This window comes from Clarias gariepinus, chromosome 6 (genome assembly GCF_024256425.1).
Source record: "Clarias gariepinus isolate MV-2021 ecotype Netherlands chromosome 6, CGAR_prim_01v2, whole genome shotgun sequence".
Classification (NCBI taxonomy): Eukaryota; Metazoa; Chordata; class Actinopteri; order Siluriformes; family Clariidae; genus Clarias; species Clarias gariepinus.
The window spans coordinates 36,778,737-36,794,019 of record NC_071105.1 but is presented as its reverse complement, the minus strand read 5'-3'; the positions used below and the strand labels follow the sequence as shown (position 1 = coordinate 36,794,019).

The 15,283-nt window shown below is 41.1% G+C and overlaps 3 non-coding genes across 3 annotated transcripts; all 3 read left to right on the top strand.

Moving 5' to 3' along the window:
• Positions 1-9,722: 9,722 nt before the first annotated feature.
• Positions 9,723-9,794, top strand: trnad-guc (transfer RNA aspartic acid (anticodon GUC)). The gene has a single exon. It is a non-coding gene; the product is annotated as a tRNA-Asp (tRNA).
• An 844-nt stretch (positions 9,795-10,638) lies between these two features.
• trnad-guc (transfer RNA aspartic acid (anticodon GUC)) lies at positions 10,639-10,710 on the top strand. Its single transcript has one exon. It is a non-coding gene; the product is annotated as a tRNA-Asp (tRNA).
• A 4,259-nt stretch (positions 10,711-14,969) lies between these two features.
• Positions 14,970-15,041, top strand: trnad-guc (transfer RNA aspartic acid (anticodon GUC)). The gene has a single exon. It is a non-coding gene; the product is annotated as a tRNA-Asp (tRNA).
• Positions 15,042-15,283: the final 242 nt, after the last annotated feature.

The following is a 15,283-nucleotide window of genomic DNA, read 5'->3' as shown; positions in this document are numbered from 1 at the left end:
TACTTATATGAGACTTAATACTATAAAACACTTATAAAAAAAAGAACTAGAACAATATCTTATTTTCTTTTTCCTGACTCCCATCTTTGTCTTTCTATCTCATAAAATGCAGAATCTTCAAACTCTCTCCAGGTCATCTCATTCTCCATGCCCAGATCCTTGTATAAAGAAAATATTTTTGAAGGACAGTAAATGTACTTCCCTGCCATTCCAGGGAAACCTGTGTGAACGTGAGGGCTGTTTGGGCCTTGCTTTAGTTCCAGTTTACAAAAACGACACTTGCGGCCTGTGTATTCAGGTTCACTCCTTTTCCTTTTCTGTTGCCCTCTCTCCTCCGCCTTCATCTTTGTGGCATCCAGTTCCTGCTGAAAAACCTCTGTCTCTGAAAAGTCTTCAAACGGCATTCTTGGATTTGTCAATCCTTCACCACCATAAACTTTGAAGACCTTTGTGGAGCAGTAGAAATATCTGATGGGTCCTTGCTGGTAAAAAAAAGTGGATGGACGAACCATTATTCAGATACTTAGACTTTGGCTGGCCACAGGAAAGACAAGTTTTTGTTTGTGCCCTCTTTTGTGCTTGGTGTGGAAGTCTCAGTTGTTCCTGTTGCTTTTCCATGATGTTTTTAACCATTTCCTCAATAGAGTCTTGTGTCAGAGGTGTGGCAAGGGTCTGAACAGGAGGAGGGGGGTTTGCTACTGAGACAGGCATGGTAACAACTGGTACAGTCATAGTCTCACTTCCCTGTGTCAGAGTGTACCAGAGTTGCTGCCTCTCGTGGAGTTTTTCCGGGCTAGTGTTTATTGAGGATGCGGTGTTTATCAGCTTGCTGAGATGCTTTATGTACTGTGAAATGTGGACTTTGGTTGTTGGGTGGAGCATGTTGTTTGGGTCTTTACAAGAGTTGTGAACTAGAGCAGCATAATCTTGGTCCACAAGCTTGAGCATGTCCTTGTGTCCTCTGTGTTTATTAAGGAGGTCGTCAATGACTTTCTTCATAGGGGCTGGCCAACGCTTGTGGTCCAAGACAAAGATCCTGCCTCCAGTCTTCACAGGTCCAGTGCGAGCGGCGATTGGTGAGGCCAGCAGAGGTGGGGGGTATGGGCTTTCTGTAAAGCCATAAGAAATAAGAAAGAAATAAGAGTGCAGTAAATCATTTTGGCCCTGATAGCAAAAAAAAAAAAAAACAGAACTCACATACTCATCTAGGTAAAAACCCTGATTAACAATGAACCTAAACGGCTGGGGTGAGGTTATTACTGTTATCTGCTTATCTAAAATTCTAGTAAGTGACAGGTCAAACATTGTGACAAGAAGACTACAAAGATATGTAAGATACATAGAATCAAGATAAATATAATTTAATTACTGCTGGTGATGCTTAATTTTTGTCAGCTACTTGTTTTTCAGATGTTTACCTGTCTTAAGCCTGGGCTCAGGTACTGATGCGTCCGGTTCAAAAGCAGCATCACCAGACGGGCATGCTGGAAACCGCAGCACTCTGGTTGGAGTCATGGAGGATGCCTGAGGGAGTCCTTGACAGGGCCATGGGTAGGCTGGATAGAGGAGGTGTATGGAGGGCATGGGTAGAGCCTGTACTAGCATCACCAGATGGGCATGCTGGAAACCGCAGCACTCTGGTTGGAGTCATGGAGGATGCCTGAGGAGTCCTTGACAGGGCCATGGGTGGGCTGGATAGAGGAGGTGTATGGAGGGCATGGGTAGAGCCTGTACTAGCATCACCAGACGGCATGCTGGAAACCGCAGCACTCTGGTTGGAGTCATGGAGGATGCCTGAGGAGTCCTTGATGCTTATCCCAATCAAGAGGAACTGGACGGCAACCAGGCTCAATATATTCCAGGCCAAACTTCTCTCCAGTGTCTGTGGGTGAAAGATGAAGAGCAGGATACTTCTCATCTCCGAGGACCCGTTTAGAAACTGCATTAAGTTTTTCAATCAAAACTGGATCGAAAACAGCTGGAAGGGAAACATCTGGCTGCTTCAGGTCCACCAGACGTTGATAATTCCACCGTGCCACCCCTGTCATCCCCTGAGCTTGAAACAGCTCTATGGAAACACGTGTTCCAGTGACCCACTGAGCTTGATGGAAGTGGTAACCCTCCTGTTGAGATGTGCCTCTAATGGGGATCCAGACAGGAACTTTAGCTCCTTCACCCTGCACATAATTTAGCTGCACCATCCCTCCATGCCTGTACAAGATGGCACCTTCTACCTCAGCATGTGTACCCATTGAATCCGCCATGCCTTCAGCATAGAGGGCTTAAAGAGAGGAAGACCGTTTGGATCTTGAGCAAGGAAGAAGTGCCGGAAAACCCTCAACTCTCTGGATGAGCTCCTTGCAGTGTACACGAATGTGCTGTTTCGTGGGGTTGGCAGGGTGAATTCCACAAAATATATAAGCATCTTTAAGCCTCTGTAGGTCTTCCTGATCCACCACGGAAAAGGCAGCAGACAGGAGCTGGGCAAAGGAACTGTACAGAGGATGATGCTCAGAGACACACTCACGGAGGAACCGCCACATACAATGAAATAAGTCCAGTTTGATGGTTATATTAGTGTTGTAGTGAGACCGTGATGCACATGAGTTTAGCAGGCTACCAGTAGTGGCCTCAGGAACAATAGCCTCAGATGTTTGCCAAGCGTCCCAGTTCAGATGCTCTCCTGGAAGAGATTCCGCCACCTTAAATGCTGCACAACAATCTCTGAAAGAGAAAAAAGAGAAAAATACACCGTTAAATGTTAAAACTTTTATATCTCTCACTACGTTCATTGCAGTGTATTCGGTAATGATATGTAATGATGTAAATGTAATATGTAATGATGCAATTGCAAGTGTATTCCTTTCCTCAAATTACAAATCTAAAATGTGAAAATAAATGTTATTGTGTAAATATTGGCATAAAACTGGTAATTTCTTACCTGTCAACCCACTGGTATTGGGCCTTCTCTATGTCTGCAGTGCTATAACGGGCTGCAAGTCCCTCATACATGGGCCTCAGCGACTTCTCTGTCTCAGATTGCACCATTACCCATGAAATGATCATCCAGTTTTCATTTATGACTGCATATGATGACATGGTTCCAGATGAAAAGGTGACCTTTCTTGCGACCTTACGGGTATGGTCTGAACAGAAAGCCTGTCCAAAGGTTCCCTGGAGCAGTCTTTTGATAGCACCCTCTTGGTGCTCATACTCATGCAGTAGACAGTCAGTCAGGTAGTGTGCAGATACAGAGATGCCGTTCCATCAATCTGAATCACTGTACTGCCCGAAAGGAGATGGCCTAGTTTCCTGTCTAATGAATTTCGTAATTGTCTTTTGCCCGTACTTTCCTGCTTCCCCATCGATGACATTTTGGCAGCTGAGAAGGTAGGCCAGGTTGGCGCGTTCATATTTCAGGTGCATCATCTCCATAATTTGGTTTGTCATGTCCGTCTGTGATTTTCCCGTGCGTCTCAGTTCATCCATGACTGACTTACATATGGCCTTCTTGTAGGTCAGTTTTTCAGGCAACACATTTGTAAGTCGCTGGGGAAGTTTTTCCAGCCACACTGGGTTGTCAGCATACCACCTTTTCTTGCAAACCTTGCAGCACAGCCTGGATGACAACAGGTAGTACTGTCCAGTGATGCCAACGATAACACGAGGTCTCCCAACACCTGCAGAGGCAACCTGAGGCTGAACACAACCTTCAATGCATGGCAAGGGGTAGTTGTTCCTCAGCCTCCCCATTAGATTATCATTTTCTGGCTTCCATATAAAAAAGGGGTGAAGCTGAAAGTACTTGGGGGAGGGAAGCTCATGGATGCTGTCTATCAGTTCCGGCTGGGGAGGCAAGCGCCACGAGGACACCATCTTCATCGGGTTGCTCACAGGAATGGAACCTGGCCAGAGACCCGTAGATTTTATCTCTGTCTTCATCCAGATCCTCTGCTGCTGTGAATAGTTCCACTGACTTACATTGTGGTCATATCCTGGAAGTTGTGGAGGGGGACAGCTGGGGATAGTTGGTGATGGCTGGACTAGTAAAAACAAGAATAAAGAAATAGCTTAGTGTAAGATTATGAGTGTGAGTGTGTGTTGACTATATATCTTTAGATTATGCACCACCATGGTAAAAAAAAAAAAACTACTTTGAACAGTACCTGCAGTAGATAAATGCAGTGGAGGTTGACTGGTCACTGCAGACCTCTCAGGAGAATTTAAACGTGGCTCTGACAACACAGAGAATGGTAAACAGTTAATTATTGCACACAAAAAAAAATTAAAAACAGACTACATTATGACACACAGCATCTACAACTCAGTCACTAAAATTCAAAGAGTTATAGTGAATTCCTAAAACTGCTTACCATTAATCAGATACGGTCTTTAATGGAAGTTAAAATTATGTTACTTCTCATTTACTATGTAGATATTTTTGGGAACTACAGTCAAACTTATTCACACCTGTTACTGTGACGGTTGAGACTGTAGGCAGAGGACTTGCTGGTTCTGGTATAAGAAATGTCAGCTCCCGAGGCAGGGGCACAGGACTTTTTACAGATGACAGAGCTTGTGTTGCACAGAAGAAAGCATGACAAAAAAGTACATGACTAGTTGATTACTTGTAACAAAAAGATTTCAATTCAATTCAATTTTATTTATATAGCGCTTTTAACAATGGTCATTGTCTCAAAGCAGCTTCACAAAAAAAAAAATTAAAGGATTTTTTTTTCTAGAAAAGAAAATATTTGGAAGTGTGTATGTGTGAGAAAAATGTGTCTAGATAATAATGAAATGAATGATGAATGAAAATGAATGAAATGTCTCTGAAGAGCAAGCCAAGGGTGACGGCGACAGTGGCAAGGAAAAACTCCCTGAGATGGCAATAGGAAGAAACCTTGAGAGGAACCAGACTCAACAGGGAACCCATCCTCATCTGGGTGATAACAGATAGAAATAACATCATGTGTGTTGTGCAGGTGAAAGTTCAATATAACAGAAGTTGTGTAGATTCAGTTCAGCAGTAGGTGCAGAGGGCAGATGGGGTCTGGATCACTGGAAGCACAGGAGCAGGATGGTAGCTCCAGCCATCATAAAGCAGAATCTAGCTGGAGCAGGTCCTTCTCAAGATGCCTTAGAAACCTCGCAGGGTTGGCCTTTGTCTACTAAAGCTGGCACAATCTCCAGATGCCTCGGGATGGGTAGAAAAATACAGAAAAGATAGAGAGAATTAGCGTAGTTGCCATTCAGGATAGGTGTACTGGAGTATGAGGTTATGGGATGAGTTACGCGTATGCCAGATTAAAGAGATGCGTCTTGAGTCTACTTTTGAATTGGGAAACCGTGTGTGCTCCCCGAACAGTGTCTGGAAGGCTATTCCAAAGCTTTGGAGCCAAATATGAAAATGCCCTGCCCCCTTTTGTAGATTTTAAAATTCTGGGAATTACCAGAAGTCCGGAGTTTTGTGATCTTAAGGGACGTGGTGGATTATAGCGTATCAAAAGACTGGTTAGGTATGTGGGAGCTAAACCATTTAAAGCCTTGTATGTAAGTAGTACTATTTTGTAATTAATTCTAAATTGAACAGGTAGCCAGTGCAGGAATGATAATATAGGTGTTATATGATCATATTTTCTGGATCTAGTGAGAACCCTGGCGGCTGCATTTTGGACTAACTGTAGCTTGTTTATTGAGGATGCAGGACAACCACCTAGTAATGCATTACAATAGTCCAGTCTGGAGGTCATGAATGCATGAACTAGCTTTTCTGCATCAGATACGGATAGGATACTCCTAAGTTTGGCAATATTTCTAAGATGGAAAAAGGCTGTTTTTGTGATATTGGAAATATGATTTTCAAAAGACAAGTTACTGTCTAATATCACGCCCAGGTCTTTTACTGTTGAGCTGGTAGTAACAGTACATCCTTCTAAACGCAGGCTGAATTGTGAAAGCTGTTGTGTGCTGGTTTTTGGGCCGATGAGCAATATCTCTGTCTTATCTGAATTTAGTAAAAGAAAGTTATTGGCCATTCAATCTTTTATGTCCTGGACACACACTGTTAATCTAGACAACTTGGGTATTTCATCTGGTTTTGTTGAGATGTATAATTGGGTATCATCAGCATAACAATGGAAACTAATCCCATGCCTTCTAATGATGTTTCCCAGGGGAAGCATGTAAATTGAGAACAGGAGAGGTCCTAAAACTGACCCTTGTGGGACCCCATATTTCACTGGCATTACATCAGACGGTACTCCATTTAGATCTACAAAATGGTATCGATCAGACAGGTATGATCTAAACCATTTTAATGCCTGCCCCTGAATACCTATATGATTTTGTAGGCGATCTATGAGAATATTATGATCTATGGTGATAGATTTATATAAACTAGAGAGCAAAACTTTCTGGAGAAATTTTAAGTGTGCGGCTGCGACAGGCACATATGTTGCCGTGATGTCACAGAGGCCGGTCCCAAATGTAAGGTCTATGGGACTTTTTGGGGCATTTTTTGGGGAATTGCTCGAGCCAGCCGCACGGAACGGTGTAACGTACGTCAGTGTTTTCTTAAAACTGCGGGACGAGAAACGCTGCAAAGTTTTAGGGATATAATAAACCGATTGGATAAAATGATTTCTAGGGGAGAAGAGTAATAAGTGCATGCGGGCACACTTAATAATAAGCACATCACTACATCACATAAGTAGATATGACATAAATGTTTAAATGGATAAACTGGTATTCAGAAGAAATGTGACACAATTACCATTTGCTCCTGAAACCTCCAGTGGAAGTGGAACGGACGATGAGAAGAGAGTGTCAGATGGTACTGCAACAACAAAAATTCTGTCAGTCATTTATATTTTAGCACTATACAAAAACTGGTGTTAGTAAAGACAGAAATAGCAAGTCACTTTGCCTGCTTATCTCGACCAGCCACAGTGAAACAAAACACAATTCAAATGTTATATCAATACTCCACTGTTTCTTTTTTATGTTGGACTAATATCCAAGAACTGTCACCATTTTATGAATTAATATTTAAACATCACAATTAGTCTTAAGCAGGGAGAGCAACCTGGCACAGTGTAAACACGTGCATTTAAGTGTTAGTAACCAAAGCAGTCAAAGTCATTTTCTTCTTTTTAACCATCACAGAAAATTAAAAAGAACTCTTACCTTGATCACATGGGGCATCAATTGATAGTCACTAGGACAGTTAGTGAACAAACAAAAAACAAACAGGACCAGAACGTGGTCAACATGAGAAGGGAAGGTTAAGAGAAGATCCAGTTTGGGAAAAAAAATTTATAGTCCCAGCACAAGGCCAGTCTGTTAGAAACCTCTTTCGGATCCCGATGCCTGTTGGCCTCTGGCAGTAGATGATGTCAGTGACTTAGCAGAAGCAGGAGCTGGGGGAAACAGAAAAATATCGATAAAAACAAAGCATGCACACTTTATAATAGGAATACAGATCTGTAACTGTTTTTAATTTAAAATGCATGTTTACTCACAGCTCTGCACGGACAGTTTGGAAGGTGATATACTGAGCATTGCTTTCTCCAGCTCTTCATCTTCATCCATCACTGTGGTGCAGACAGAAAAGTTGACCACTGAAGTTATCTAATTTTATTATATTTGATGCATCAAAAAAAAAATTTTTATCTTATATGTCTTTGGGCAAAATAAAAGAAAACTGAGACCCACCCATAACTTCAGCAGAAGCAAGTTGGGTCGGAGAGGTTGAATGTTTTTTCCTTTGCAGGTACTGTTGTAACTTGTGCATCTTTGTCCCTGGTACACAGCTTTTCTTGAGAATAAAGGCTGCATAGCCATCGTCCCTGCTGTCCCAAATCTCTCGCCAAGTGGTGTTGGCACGAGAGCCTAAACCAACCAGCTGGTCATCCTCTGATGCTGCTGTTGCAACAGTTGTTTTTTTTTTACTCGTAGTCAAGAAGAGACTGAATTTCGTCAAAACTAAGCGCATAACTCAGAAATGACATTAGGCTGTCTTTGCTATGCCCTTCTCCCATAAAAACTCCGACAGCCTCTTCTTTCTGCCGATTCTTTATGAGGTATATGGTATACCCCATGTCATTCTCAAGCAGCCAGTGAAAGGACTTCCCTTTATATTTCCCAAACTGCAGGATATATTCTCCAAGCACCTCTACCTTATCTGAAATATCCCCCCCTCTCTGACTGACCACGATGAGGGCGTTTTGCCTGACGTGCTCCTCCTTTATAGGCGCAGACCTGTCCTGTAGAAATGGGTCGTCTTTTATCCGTCTGGCTGCATTGGTCGGATCTTGCCGGAGATAGCCATGTGGTCCCTTTCACACTGACTCTCCCAGGGAAAAAAACTTTTGTGCATTTTGCCTGTTATGAAGAAAATATTTTTTTTTTATTATTCAAGCATAAATTTGGTACATGCTCAATGGAGAGCAGGGATTATGAAGATTAAATATCAGCACTGTTTTTTACTGTTGACACTTTTCAATTTCAATTCTGACACTGGCATGCAAATCCCACAGAGACATGGGAATTATAGACAAAAACTATGCATTTTATATAATGCAGTTGAACTTAATGTGTAAGTTAATGTGAACTTAATGTGATACTTATTCGCTGATATAGTACATGTACCACCTTATAGTTTACCTGTTATGATTCCCTCCAAAGGATAATACACAATACTCTGGTGAATAGCATGGTACTTATTAGGTAATAACAATCCTTATGGAAAAACAGAGTTAAATGTAACAAAGAATTTTAACGGTTGTATCCTGTATTTTTTTTTCATATTTAAACGAACTTTAAATAAATAAATTAACGCTTATGTAATTTCACATAGGTGATTAAAATGCAACCCGAAAACACAAGTATATTTAGACGTGAACACAAGCACACAGTCAGTTAATGATGCAGGCACTGCAACAATGATGAGACTCTTTAGAAAGAGATGAAATGAAGTATATTTATCGGTTCGTGTACTGTATAAGTTTAATAAATAAATAAAAACCGCTTACTGATTAGCAGTACACACCGTGTCGAGTACACAGTTTCCCAGTTTTTGGCTCGCACGATAAACTGTGTGTGTAAAAATCCTCTTACTGATTGATTAGCACTTCTGTGTCGCATCCAAACCGTCTGTCTGTCTCAGGTTTTTGGTTAATCCAATCAGCGTATACACACAGTCTGTCTCACTCAGGTTCCCGGCTCGACCAATCAGCGTGCGGAACGACGCAGGCGGGCCACACAGCGCCACCGGCGGCCGAAAGTATAATTGCATCCGTAGTGGTTTAGCACTACCATTGAAAATGAATGGGAAACTGTTAAGGGTTTTTTCTAAGGCGGCTGGACCAATCAGCGCGCGACTCCGGTTCCCGGCTCGACCAATCAGCGCGCAGTATCTCCGCCTGTCACGCGGAAGACCGGGGTTCGATTCCCCCACGGGGACGAATAGAACCTTTTCGCCCACACACAATAAAAAACACTCCACAAGCGTGGTCTTTCAACTGTGCTGAAACAATTGGATTCAAAAGATTGAAAAAAAAAATGTTGTGTTAACGACTACATTGTCTTTTCGCCTACACAACCTTTTCGCCTACACACAATAAATAACACTCCACAAGCGTGGTCTTTCAACTGTGCTGAAACAATTGGATTCAAAAGATAAAAAAAAAATAATAATGTTATTACAACCAATAAATGTCTCCTCGTTAGTATAGTGGACAGTATCTCCGCCTGTCACGCGGAAGACCGGGGTTCGATTCCCCGACGGGGAGGAATAGAACCTTTTCGCCTACACACAATAAAAAACAACCCACAAGCGTGGTCTTTCAACTGTGCTGAAACAATTGGATTCAAAAGATTAAAAAAAAAAATGTTGTGTTAACGACTACATTGTCTTTTCGCCTACACAACCTTTTCGCCTACACACAATAAAAAACACTCGACAAGCGTGGTCTTTTAACTGTGCTGAAACAATTGGATTCAAAAGATTTAAAAAAAAAAAAAAATGTTGTTGCAACCAATAATTGTCTCCTCGTTAGTATAGTGGACAGTATCTCTGCCTGTCACGCGGAAGACCTGGGATCGATTCCCCGACGGGGAGGAATAGAACCTTTTCGCCTACACACAATAAAAAAAAACCCACAAGCGTGGTCTTTCAACTGTGCTGAAACAATTGGATTCAAAAGATTAAAAAAAAAAATGTTGTGTTAACGACTACATTGTCTTTTCGCCTACACAACCTTTTCGCCTACACACAATAAAAAACACTCCACAAGCGTGGTCTTTCAACTGTGCTGAAACAATTGGATTCAAAAGGTTAAAAAAAAAATGTTGTGTTAACGACTACATTGTCTTTTCGCCTACACAACCTTTTCGCCTACACACAATAAAAAACACCCCACAAGCGTGGTCTTTCAACTGTGCTGAAACAATTGGATTCAAAAGATTAAAAAAAAAAATGTTGTGTTAACGACTACATTGTCTTTTCGCCTACACAACCTTTTCGCCTACACACAATAAAAAACACTCCACAAGCGTGGTCTTTCAACTGTGCTGAAACAATTGGATTCAAAAGATAAAAAAAAAAAAAAAATGTTGTTGCAACCAATAATTGTCTCCTCGTTAGTATAGTGGACAGTATCTCCGCCTGTCACGCGGAAGACCGGGGTTCGATTCCCCGACGGGGAGGAATAGAACCTTTTCGCCTACACACAATAAAAAACACCCCACAAGCGTGGTCTTTCAACTGTGCTGAAACAATTGGATTCAAAAGATAAAAAAAAAAAATGTTGTGTTAACGACTACATTGTCTTTTCGCCTACACAACCTTTTCGCCTACACACAATAAAAAACACTCGACAAGCGTGGGCTTTTAACTGTGCTGAAACAATTGGATTCAAAAGATAAAAAAAAAAAAAAATGTTGTTGCAACCAATAATTGTCTCCTCGTTAGTATAGTGGACAGTATCTCCGCCTGTCACGCGGAAGACCTGGGTTCGATTCCCCGACGGGGAGGAATAGAACCTTTTCGCCTACACACAATAAAAAACACCCCACAAGCGTGGTCTTTCAACTGTGCTGAAACAATTGGATTCAAAAGATTAAAAAAAAAAATGTTGTGTTAACGACTACATTGTCTTTTCGCCTACACAACCTTTTCGCCTACACACGATAAAAAACACTCCACAAGCGTGGTCTTTCAACTGTGCTGAAACAATTGGATTCAAAAGGTTAAAAAAAAAATGTTGTGTTAACGACTACATTGTCTTTTCGCCTACACAACCTTTTCGCCTACACACAATAAAAAACACCCCACAAGCGTGGTCTTTCAACTGTGCTGAAACAATTGGATTCAAAAGATTAAAAAAAAAATGTTGTGTTAACGACTACATTGTCTTTTCGCCTACACAACCTTTTCGCCTACACACAATAAAAAACACTCCACAAGCGTGGTCTTTCAAAGATTAAAAAATAAATTAAAAAAATGTTGTTGCAACCAATAATTGTCTCCTCGTTAGTATAGTGGACAGTATCTCCGCCTGTCACGCGGAAGACCGGGGTTCGATTCCCCCACGGGGACGAATAGAACCTTTTCGCCTACACACAATAAAAAACACTCCACAAGCGTGGTCCTTACTGTGCTGAAACAATTGGATTCAAAAGATTAAAAAAAAAATGTTGTGTTAAAGACTACATTGTCTTTTCGCCTACACAACCTTTTCGCCTACACACAATAAAAAACACTCGACAAGCGTGGTCTTTCAACTGTGCTAAAACAATTGGATTCAAAAGATTTTAAAAAAAAATGTTGTGTTAACGACTACATTGTCTTTTCGCCTACACAACCTTTTCGCCTACACACAATAAAAAACACTCCACAGGCGTGGTCTTTCAACTGTGCTGAAACAATTGGATTCAAAAGATTTTAAAAAAAATGTTGTGTTAACGACTACATTGTCTTTTCGCCTACACAACCTTTTCGCCTACACACAATAAAAAACACTCCACAGGCGTGGTCTTTCAACTGTGCTGAAACAATTGGATTCAAAAGATTTAAAAAAAAAATAATGTTGTTGTAACCAATAATTGTCTCCTCGTTAGTATAGTGGACAGTATCTCCCCTGTCACGCGGAAGACCGGGGTTCGATTCCCCGACGGGGAGGAATAGAACCTTTTCGCCTACACACAATAAAAAACACTCCACAGGCATGGTCTTTCAACTGTGCTGAAACAATTGGATTCAAAAGATTAAAAAAAAAATAAAAAAAATGTTGTTGCAACCAATAATTGTCTCCTCGTTAGTATAGTGGACAGTATCTCCGCCTGTCACCCGCGGGCAAGTCGTGAATAGCTGGCACTCAGTGACAGCCAATGAAATTGAAGCATTTTTGCGGCTTTACACGTGGTGCGGCATTGCTCAAATAATAGCATAAAATCATTAAGACCCTGGTTCGAATCCCGCTCTGGGTGAAAATTTAAATATTTTTTTTTACACTTTTTGCTTATGATTATCATTAAATTATAGTGAGGTGAGTGCTAATGTGTTTCATAGCTTAAGAAAAAAAAATCTCAATTGCAAACATGCATTTAGTACTGAAGCATAACTTGATAATGTAATGGCATGGTTATATCCAAAACTTGGTTTGTGGCTGTTAAATAATAAGACTGACTTCACTTATTCAGCTGAAACACTTTTAATTGAAATTGCAATTAATTGTTACAATCTCCACACTCATTAATTTATTTTACTTCTCACTATACATTATTCACTTTTCTTAATAAAGCATGCAGAAATTATTATACAGTACTGTATTTTAAACACTCTTGGCAACAATAACAAAAACTATAAAGAACAAGAAGAAGAAAAAAAATACACACTTGAGAAACCACGGTCAGTCTCCCCCTTTCTCACATTATCATTTCTGTCTTTTCCCATCTTTGTCTTTTCATCTCATTGAATTTATAGTCCTGAAATTCTCTCCATTTCATGTCCTTCTCCATGCCCAGATCCTTCCTTCTCCATAATTCTACAGATCCTTGTACAAAAAAATACCTTTGCAGTTCAGTAATCTACTTCCCTGCCATTCCAGTGTGTACAAGTCGGCTGTTTGGGATGAGAAGGAAAGATTTAATAGAAGATTTAGTTTGGGAAAACGACTTGTGGTCCCAGCGCAGGAGGACGTTTGGTTAGACAGCTCTTTCAGGTCCTGATGCCTGTACCTTCTCTGGCAGTCGATGTCGTTTGCGGCGTAGCAGAAGCAGTAGCAGAAGCAGGAGCTGAAAGAAACATGGAAAAATAAAAATAAAATAAAGACTACATAGGCATGCACATTTCATAATAGGCATACTGATCATCAGTTTTTAATTTACAATACATGGATTCAAACTTGTTTGTGCATTTTACCTGTTACAAAGAAAAAATATTTTGTTTAATTAAGCATCACAAGCAAGCATAGTTTTTATAACATGTTATATAAATGCTCAGGGGACAACAAGGATTATAAAGATTAAATATCAGTACAGGTACTTTTACTGTCTGTACTATCCAATTCTAACTGTCTAGGTTCCCTTTTACACAAACACACATTATCCGTAAAGCTGGCAAAGGCCTGACACTGGCATGAAAATCCATCGGATATATAGGAGCTATCACAAAAACTATACATTTTTCACAATACAGTTTAACTTACTGTTACACAAACAGTACAAACAGTTATGGTTCTGTTATGGTTCCCTCCAAAGGATAATTCTGTGAAGACCATGGTACTACAGTGGGTATTTAATAGGATACTGCCTGTGCTTTACCACACCAGCATTGTGTACAAACATATCTACTGTGGTACTGTATGAACAAAAATACCATATTAGATACCTGCTGAACTGAAGTAAGTACCATGAAATTCACCCAAAGTGGTAAATATACTATATAACATTTCTTATGGTATAAACACATTAGAGTTAGATGTAACAGAATAAAATATAGCGTTGTTTTTTTTTTTTATATAAAATTTAGCGTTTTAGTCTCGTTGCTACTTCATCTAAATGCCCTCTAACTAAATGAATGAATGATGTGTTCAGTGTGTTTAGACGTGAGCACGAGCGGTCAGTGAATGATGAAGGTTAACGCACACGATAAACTCTGCAAAAACAAAAAGATTACGGCGATGGCGGCGAGAAATGTATAGCAAGAGCTAAGATAAGGTCTGTTCATCTGTTAGTGTCTTATTCAAGTTAAAATTAATAATAATATAAGAAAAAACTTACCGATCAGCGTGGTCTCTGTGTCGCGCAGGCGCACAGCGTCCGTCTGTCTCACTCAGGTTCCCGGCTCGACCAATCAGCGCGCGGAACGACGCCGGCGGGCCACACAGCGCCACCGGCGGCCGAAAGTATATTACATCCGTAGTGGTTTAGCACTACCATTGAAAATGAATGGGAAACGGTTTAGGGTTTTTTCTAAGGCGGCTCGACCAATCAGCGCGAGACTCCGGTTCCCGGCCCGACCAATCAGCGCGCGGAACGACGCCGGCGGGCCACACAGCGCCACCGGCGGCCGAAAGTATATTACATCCGTAGTGGTTTAGCACTACCATTGAAAATGAATGGGAAACGGTTTAGGGTTTTTTCTAAGGCGGCTCGACCAATCAGCGCGCGGAACGGGCGCCGGCGGGCTCCGCAGCGGCCACCGGCGGCCGAAAGTATATCGCATCCGTAGTGGTTTAGCACTACCATTGAAAATGAATGGGAAACGGTTTAGGGATTTTTAGCTAAAGAATCCCCGGCCGCCGCGCGGAAGACCGGGGTTCGATTCCCCGACGGGGAGGAATAGAACCTTTTCGCCTACACACAATAAAAAAAAAACACAAGCGTGGTCTTTTAACTGTGCTGAAACAATTGGATTCAAAAGATTTAAAAAAAAAAAAAAGTTGTTGCAACCAATAAATGTCTCCTCGTTAGTATAGTGGACAGTATCTCCGCCTGTCACGCGGAAGACCGGGGTTCGATTCCCCGACGGGGAGGAATAGAACCTTTTCGCCTACACACAATAAAAAAACCCCACAAGCGTGGTCTTTTAACTGTGCTGAAACAATTGGATTCAAAAGATTAAAAAAAAAATGTTGTGTTAACGACTACATTGGCTTTTCGCCTACACAACCTTTTCGCCTACACACAATAAAAAACACTCTACATGCGTGGTCTTTCAACTGTGCTGAAACAATTGGATTCAAAAGATTAAAAAAAAAAAAAATGTTGTTGCAAC